The sequence below is a fragment of the Sceloporus occidentalis genome, unplaced genomic scaffold (genome assembly GCF_023333645.1).
Source record: "Sceloporus occidentalis isolate IW3139 unplaced genomic scaffold, rSceOcc1.0.p SCAF_32, whole genome shotgun sequence".
Lineage (NCBI taxonomy): Eukaryota > Metazoa > Chordata > Lepidosauria > Squamata > Phrynosomatidae > Sceloporus > Sceloporus occidentalis.
This window is the reverse complement of record NW_028317012.1, coordinates 4,823,573-4,833,352: the sequence shown is the minus strand read 5'-3', so window position 1 is coordinate 4,833,352 and position 9,780 is coordinate 4,823,573.

The following is a 9,780-nucleotide window of genomic DNA, read 5'->3' as shown; positions in this document are numbered from 1 at the left end:
ATGCAGAAGTGATGGATGAAAAGCACACTTCCCAAAATATTCTGCATGCAATGAGGAAAATGTTTAGCCTTTGGATGGGAGCAGAGGCAGGCACCAATGTTGAAGTTGGTTTTGTGGTAACTGACGGAGGTGCCAATATAGTGAAAGCGCTGCGAGATGGTCATATTGTTGGTGTGCGCTGTGCAGCCCACATCATCCATCTTGTAGTGAAGGCAGCAATGTCAGAAGGAACTAATGTGCTAGCAGTAGTTCTGTCCCGCTGCAGAAAGATCGCTGGGCACTTTCACCATAGTGTTAAGGCTAGCCAACTTTTGAGGGAAGAGCAAGAGAGGTCAGGTCTTCCCGTACACTGCCTACGTCAGGATGTCAGTACACGGTGGAACTCCACGTTAGACATGCTGGAGAGGATTTTGGAGCAGCAGAGGGCAATCCATAATCTTGCCTCAGAGCACAATATTGGGATTACATCTCCATTGAATAGGGAGGATTGGACAGTGATCGCCCAGCTAGTGGCAGTCCTTAAACCATTCAGGGATGCCACAGAAAATTTAAGCTCAAACACTGCCAGTCTGGCCCAGGTAATCCCAGTGTTCTCCCATCTAGGCAGCAAGATGGATGTGTTCCTTGAAAACCGTGAGGCTGTTCAAGGTGTGGCACTCTACATCCTGACGTAGCAGCCATAGTCAGGAAGCTGAAGGATCTGCTAAAAGTACACCTTCGCAAACGCATGGAAGAGAGTCCCGAAATGATGCTAGCATGCCTTTGCGATCCAAGAATTAAGGGAAAGCTAGCTTTGAAATTTAATGTTCTCAGTAGCTACCGGGAGCAATTGGTCAACAAGGTGCGTGACTGGCAGCGTAAAATGGGAATGCTGTCCGAGGAGGGAGAGGTGCAGGAGGAGGAAGAGATGATGTGGTCTGCTACTCCTAGCAGCAGCATCAGCAGCAGTACCACAAGCAGCACAACAGAGCTGAGTGGAGCAGCTGCATTTTGGGAAGAGGCACTTGGGAGTATAGTTGGACCATCTGTGCTGCTGAAATGGTCAAACTTTACCTCTGTGAAGTTCCTTCTGCGCCTAATGTTGATCCTCTTAGCTACTGGGATGAAAAGAAGAGTGTTTGGCCTGCACTCTCATGGGTTGCGCAGCAGCTTCTATCATGTCCGCCAACCACTGTTCAAAGTGAGTGCGTGTTTTCTATGACTGGAAACATACTGAGTCCACAGCGCTCATGCATGGCACCTCATCTGATGGAGCAATCTGCCCAAGTTGGGTTACCCAGCTCTTAGCTTGGAAAGTTAATTTTTTTTCTCTCTAATGTTTAAGGTAGTTTCTCCCCCTGGTTGCACGTGTTTGTGGTGTGGCAACGTCTGCTACCTCCGCCGGTGTAGCCAATTTACGCTAGGGCCTAGTGTCTGAGTTCTGGAAGTCCGCTCCCCAACGCCATGGACTGAAAGACTTTCATGCTTTGCCCTGTGGTGAAACAGGTGAGCGGGTCGTCAATTGCCCACTCATTCACCTTTTTCCGTTTCCAATGCTTCTGCTGGAGGTGGTCCCAGCATCTTTTGCCAGTTCGCTTCCTGGCTGAAATCATGCCTCAAATGTCCCTAATGGAAAGGGTAGTTTCTCCCCCTGGTTGCACTTGCTGCGGTGTGGCAATGCCTGCTACCTCCGCCGGTGTAGCCAATTTACGCTAGGGACTAGTGTCTGAGTTCTGGAAGTCCGCTCCCAAACGCCAAGGGCTGACAGTGTTTAGATGCTTTGCTCTGGGTTTTTTTTAAAAACCCATTAAAATTAAAATTAAATTATTATTTAGACATAATACATCTTGAACCAAACCAGTGCACTGCTACTAATCTTAAACATAACCATACATTAACCCTAAGCTATTTTTTAGTTCATTTTTCCATCCGCATACCTGCCAACACACCCAAGATTTTGGTGGACAGTCCTGCTTTTTTCCAGTCCTGTCCAGTAAAAGTTGGGTGGTTGCAAAGTATGCCATTGTAAATAGGTAGAAAATGTTAGGCATGTATTACAAGTGGTCCAAAATCAATTTAAAAATTTAAAATAATCCCTATTCTTTTATTAAACATCTATGGATGTGTGACTGTGTATGATAAAAAGGAGGCCAAGTTCCTTGGAGCATTTGTCTAGGTCATTTTGTGTACAGTACACCTCGGTACGTGTGTGCAACTCTATTGGTCGTTTTGGCAGGGGGCTCGCCTGCCATCAATGAATGAAGTGCGTTCTGCAATTCACTCGTTGATGCCAGACCAGCCCCCTGCCGAAACGACCAATAGAGTTGCACACACGTACCTTCACGGCAGCTGCTGCTGCTCCGATCTGTTGTTAACCCCGTATTAACCCCTGCTAGGCAACCGGGAGGGAAACGAAGATCAAACGAGCACGAAGAATGTCCACGAATATTCGCCCGAAGAGAAGACAGGAACGGGAGAATATTCGCGGAATACGAAGATTTTTTTTCCCCCGAAGACGAGCACGAAGACGAACACGAAAAGCTTCCTGGTGCCCAAGTCTAGTTGACGCTCAACTACAAAGCAGGCAGGAAATAGATACAAAAAACATTATGTAGGGGTCAGGATGCTAATCACAGCAGTAATGCTTACACTAATTAAATCTATTCTCAATTCAAACTCATGTAATTGACCAAGCTTAAAAACAAGGATAAAAGGAAACAAAACTACAGAATAATGCACAACAAAAGGAATCAAACATATCAAAGGTACTACCCACTCACCTGCTGGTGGGGACTCTTCAAAAGCAGAAAAGGAGAACCACCATTGCCATTTTAACTTCTCATTATGGTCATATGGGCTGATAGTATTGAAAAGGTACATCCAGCATACCTCTTGTTATAACAATAATCTACTACTATTGCCCCCTCTACTCAGTGGAGCGACATGCTCCAAAATGTAATAACACAATTGGGAAGCGCTGTGACCCTGTTTGTGTTATCATACACAGTCCTTTAAGGCATTTACAGTTTTTCCCACGTAACATTTCGGCACAGACATTTCAACAAATAAACTGTGTATTCAGTCTGGCATGTAAAAAACACCTAAATGTGATTTGTTGAACTGTTCCTGGATGGATACAAAATTCACGTTTTAATTATGCCATTACAACGATTACAGCTCAGGCAAGGGTAAGTCCCCACTACCGGAGTTGACAAAAATCTTTTAAAACAATGTGATTTTCTCTAGCCTTTTACCAATAAGTCCCTCAAGTTGGGTGCAAGTTTAAATAACTGACCCACTTCCCTGTCTGACTGCAATACACTCTAATGTTGGAGAATTTTGTTTGACGTCACAGAGTAAGTGCTCACAAAACAGATTCTCTTCTTGGTGGTTGAGGGTGTATCTATTAATAAGGCAGATCTCTCCACAGTCAGTGCTTTCAGTTTAGCATTTTGCAGAATATTCTCGCTAAAATCTTTTTCTCCAAAGCGTTGCAACACACTTTCCATCCAGTCTGCTACCAATGCTTGATCACTCACAATTGACTGTATGGTATAGAGTGTTTCTGTTTGATGGCATGAAAACTGTGTGCATGTAACAAGCGGTTTGAATCCATTGGTTTCATATAGAGTCACTGTGACATCCAGGAAGTTAACCCTTCTGACAGTGGACCTTGCAACCATGAAGAGGTTAGCATTCGCTGGGGCCATATTAGCCCCATAGCAGTTCCTTGACATTGTTCAAAATAAATATTCTCATACCTGAAGTAATTCTTTGTCGATACAATCTTGAGCAAACTTAATAAAAATATTTTCAAGTCATCTTAAAAATCACCTGTATCTAAGGTTTGTTGAATTACCTCCAGGTTTTCCATATGCATTATAGCGGTAAGACTAGAAACAGATAAGGTAGAAAGTAACATGTCCTCATCTATATTAACGCGCTGAATTTTATTGAGGAAGTCCTTAGTATCTCATAAATAGGAAGGACAAATGCAGGGTAGGGTCTGCTTTGCAAAACCTAATGAAAATAACTATAACTGCTAAATAGATTCTAATATTTGTTTAGAAATACCCAATGTTTTTATGTTTTTTGTTTTACTTTTTTGTACATTATAGGGCAAAGGGTACAAGTAACATATTGCTATTTCCAAACAATTTTTTTTCTGATATGGTCATACTGCCCCCATGTACTATTTGGAACCTCTTTGAAGCCAGCCACTTCAATTTACCCCAATCAAACCATATATGTTTCAAAACTAGACACCCCGGGGTATTTCAAATGCTAGTATTTTAACTCTTTCCATGCACTAATTCTACTACCAGCCTTTGTCAATCTTTGGGGTAATACATTTTTGGGGGGGTTCATCCTCATTTTACTTCAGGTATGAATTTACAGCTTCTGGTATATGCCACTGTTAAATACCACCCATGCATGGGTTTGTCGGGTTATTTGGGAGATAAAAGGCCACCTTTGAAGGTGAGGCCCTGTTTTACCAGCTCAAAGTATGTTAGCTGTCCCGCCCTCATTGACATACAAGTCAAGCACACTGAAACAGTTTTGCGGTAAAACATATTCTTTATCTTATTTATTCAATTAAAGCATGCAATACATGGTCAATTAATCAATAAAGAGTAAACATCAATACATCACCGGATATTGTATCATCACTCCTCAATCGGGGGACTTCCACAAGCGATTGCCTTCAGGAGGAATCCGGGAAATCACTGCAAGGTCGACCGATAAACGCAGGCTCGAAGCCTCAGTAAGTCCCGGATTCTCCTGCAAATCCCCGCTCGTTTATACACTAGCTTGTTGACAAGAATGTTTCCGATCTGGCGCAGTAAATGAATAAAAACACCTGTATCCTATGAGTATCACTCGCATACATGCTTAGTATAACATTCTAGAAGGTTTGAGTGCATGATCAACGTATGCTGATCATGCACATTTAAATTGTTTTCTTCATAGGAAATCATGAGATTATGAGTCAGAATTCTGGTTCTGCACAACAAGTTCTGAACTATATTAACCTCTATATTTCTGACTATAACAGCGGGGAATCATATTAGTTACTATCCTTTTGGCTAACTGAATATACTAACTTATTCAATCGCACCACATACTCATCACATTCGTATCACATTCGGTCCTTAACTAAATGATTACCCGCTGGTAACATAAGAGACCATAATTCCTTGAGGTTTTCTGCATAATACTTTATAAGCCATATAGCAATTCCATATGGATAATATTATTACCACTATCATTACTATCAATAGTGGATGAATTATCCAATTTAAAGCCTGCTGTGCAGAAGGGGAGTATCCCAGAAATATATCCCACCAATGATGGGAAGTGGCATCTGCTATAGCTGAACCCAGTTTGATTACCTTATTTGCCACTATAGTGGTACTAAGCATATGTTTGTCTATAGATGTATTAAATCGTTTTATAATGTGTTTCAATTCCTTCGTTTGTTCCAAGATTTCTTTCAACTTTGTTAGATTAAAATCCCAATTTAATGCTCCCAATTCTAAGGGTTGCCAATGCTTCACTACAGTTTTATCGTTTTCTGGTGTAAAAATATATGTTTCATTCTGCTATTGAAAAGTTGATACATTTCGTAAACATCCGGAAAATGGTACTTGCATCCCCGGGACAACTGGAACATTTGTTGCTACACATAACTCCTGGAGAGCTATTTCTACCATGAATCCTACTTCCAAAGGTAGAATCAACCATTCACATACATTTATAGTATTTTGCAGTAAACAAGGTTCATATACTGCTGATTGTGTTTTACAAATCATGCCCTCTAATGTTGATTCACACAAATTTAAATCATGAGTTCTATTCTGCTTGTCTATGTATTGTCCGTGGAACTGAGGCATCCAAAAATGCATACTTCCCGGTACCCCAAGAATCAAAGGCAACACTATGAATTTACACATCACCTCTTGTTTGGTCACATTATATACTATGATAACTCCCATACAGTGGGTGTCATCACATTGCATCTTCTGAGGACTTATTTGCAGCCAATCATTATATACTATGGAGTTATTAAATAAAGTTCTCCAAACGTGCTCATTTCCCGTCATTAACATAGCCTTGACAGTATCCTTTTGTTGCTGCTGATAAATGGTCTGCAATGTACATACTGACCAATTAATGGATGCTTTTTGTAAATCAACCATAATAGTATCTATTAGAGCCCTGCGCGGGACTACTTTTTTAATCCCACTCCCGCGGTTTTTAATCCCGCTCCCGCAATGTGGGTGTTCCGCTCCCGCCCGCTACCGGCACATTTGTGGCCAATCCCGCCCGCTCCCGCCACATTTGTGGCCAATCATGCCCGCCTCCTTACCTGATTTCCCGCGCAGTCCCGCACGGCTGCCCTCCAGTTGTTCCCTCACGGCGTCTCTTCTCTTGCTCCGCCCAGGAACAAGGCGGAGTCACAGGAAGTGGATTTGTGAAAGACCGGTCTTGTCAAACCAACCTATTAGCATTCTATGAAGAAGTTAGTAAAAATATAGACCTGGGGTTGGCTGTAAATGTGATTTATCTGGACTTTGCCAAGGCGTTTGATACTGTTCCGCATAAAAGGCTACTCTATAAATTAACAGAAATAGGTTTAAGGGCAAATGTCTGTATGTGGATTAGAAATTGGCTAAAAGATAGAATGCAGAGGGTTGTTGTAAATGGATGTTTCTCAGCCTGTACGCAGGTATTAAGTGAAGTGCCTCAGGGGTCTGTCCTCGGTCCTCTTCTTTTTAATTTATTTATAAATGATCTCCCAAGCTGCATTAAGAGCCATGTCACAGTTTTTGCTGATGACACAAAATTAGGCCGGGTAATTCAGACTAATCTTGATGTTTCTTCATTGTAGGAAGATCTAGACAGAGTTGGGGACTGGGCGTGCAAGTGGCAGATGAGGTTCAATATAGATAAATGCAAAGTTATGCATTATGGTAAAAATAATAAAAATGCAACCTATTCTTTAAATGGAATATCCTTGGGGGAAACTACCAATGAGAAGGATTTAGGAATAACGGTTGACAACAGACTTGACAACAGTGCGCAATGCCAGCAAGCAGCTGCGAGGGCCAATAAGGTTTTGGCATGCATAAAAAGAGGTATTGATTCAAGGGAGGAGGATATCATCTTGCCTCTGTACAGGTCATTGGTAAGACCTCACCTTGAATATGCGGTACAATTCTGGGCACCCGTCCTTAAAAAGGACATTATGGAATTAGAAAAAGTGCAAAGGAGGGCTACGAAATTAATAAGGGGATTGGGAGATACTAGTTATGAAGAGAGACTAAAAAAGTTAAAATTATATACACTGTAAAAACGGCGTCTCAGAGGGGATATGATAACATTATATAAATATATGCAGGGCCAATATAAAGAGCTCTTCAGTGACCTGTTCATTAACAGAAATATACAAAGAACAAGAGGTCACCCTCTGAGACTGGAAGAGCGCAGGTTTCATAGACGATAAAGGAAGGGATTCTTCACAGTGAGGACAATTAAGGTATGGAATTCACTTCCAAGGGAGGTAGTGTTATCCAAAACATTAGATACCTTCAAAAGGGGCCTCGATATTTTCTTAGAAAGGCACGATATACAGGGATATAAATAGAATAATATTAATATTTTAGAGCTTCTTGATCCAAGGAGAAATCCGATTGCCTCTTGGAGTCAAGAAGGAATTTTTTCCCCTGATGGCAGAATTCGAAGTAGCTTAATTAGGGTTTTTTTGCCTTCTTTTGGATCAAGAATAGAAAGGTTAGGTAGAAGGGTTGAACTTGATGGACTTAGGTCTTTTTTCAACCTTATGAACTATGTAACTATGTAACACAAAAAGGTAGCATTATTCTCTTAAATAATATTTCTCCTGGGGAATGTATTCCCACTTCTCCTCTCCTGGTTTCATCACGAGGAGAGTTCGATCTTTCCCTACCACAATTACCTCCGCCGGAGAAGGCGGTCTTCGGGGGTTTTGTATCCAAATTTTGGCCCCGACATTAACTGTATTGGTAGAACCAAAACCTTTATCTCCTCTGACCGTTAAAGTGGTTGGGGCAGTCCCTTCCTCTACCACCGTAAGATTTATTGGTATCAAGAGGAGCTGTGCCATTCTTTCCCCTTGTTCCACAATTAATGACTCTGTTCCCAGATTAATCATTATAACCTTAATTTCCCCCTGATAATCTGCATCAATGACTCCCCCCAGAACAACTGCTCCTTTAATGGCAAAACTCGACCTAGTCGAAATTTGTCCAAAATGATTATCAGGAATCTTACATCCTATTCCTGTATTTATCGCTTTGACTTTTCCAGGTGGAATATCAGTAGTTTCTACAGCATAAGGGTCCATCCCGGCAGCCGCCGGGGTCGCCCTATAGGGGGCTCGAGCTTTTTCATGTATCTTTCAATAGATCATTGAATCTACCTTTACAGTATCTATACTCAGATTTGGTGTTAACATTCTCATTAAAGGAGTCATAGAGTCAGTGATGGGTCTTTAAAGTTGCTTTTAATATACCATTCATTCTTTCCACTAACCCTGCAGCTTGGGGATAGTAGGGCATATGATAGACCTATTCAATATTATGCTGTCTAGCATAATCTTTTACCTGTTGTCCACTAAAATGTGATCCATTGAATTCCCAAAAATTTCACAACTTGAAACGGTCCTTGAATTTTATTAGCATTAATTTCCTACCCTTTCTCTTTTATATGACTTAGCAGCTTTTCCAATTGTTCCCTCACCTCCTGCTCAGTGGAACCTTGAATCATTATATCGTCAATATACTGTGAAATCTGCATCTGTGGTGGTAAAGGGAACTCATCTAAATGCTCAGCCACCGTCCGGTGGCATATAGTTGGACTGTGTAGCCACCCTTGTGGCAGTCTTGTGAAAGTATATTGCCTACCTAACCAAATAAAGACAAACTGATCTTGCGCCTTTTCCTCTATGGGAAAAGTTAAAAAGGCATTCGCAAAGTCTATTACCGCATACCACTCCCCACTGTGGTTTTGGATATGTTCCATAATGGTTATGGTATCCGGTACAGCTGCTGTTAGCGGTGGGGTATATTTATTCAATTTACGATAGTCAACTGTCATCCGCCAAGACCCGTCACTCTTTTTGACAGGCCAGACTGGATTTTTCCATGCAGTAGTGGTTGGCTTCATCACCCCCACCTCTACTAAATCTTTAATTGTTTCTCCGATTTCTTTATGCCCTCCAGGTATCCTATATTGTTTCATAGCTACCAATTTACTAGCTGGAGGTATATGTACCGGTGGCATTTTTATCTTGCCTACCACTACCGGACATATTTCAATACTCGTCTTTTTGACTCCAAAAGCAAATTTTCCCTCCCCAGGTGCAAAGTCATTCCCTTTAGTATGTCAATCCCCAAAATATATTCAGGAATCGGTACTATTATGACTGGGTATTTCCTGATGGGGAGATTACCTATCTTTAAGGCTACCATTGTTTGGACTCCTTCAGTAACCTTACCTCCCAACCCTGAAATTTTGATTCGGGGACCCTTAAATTTCTTTCTGGATGTGGAGGCTATCCTCGCTGCTCTCAGGGCTGGTGCGGAGAAGGACGGTGGCAGGGCGCTTTGTGAGCAGTTTGGTCATTTACTACCTCAGGCTGCAGTGCCTGCCGGGACTGGTGGGGCCGCGGAGGCATCGTCTCGTGGGCACGCTTCGGGTCGCCGGCGCGCCCGCCCTCCTGCTCGGTTGAGCCCCGTGTCGGGTAGGGGGGCTCGGTCC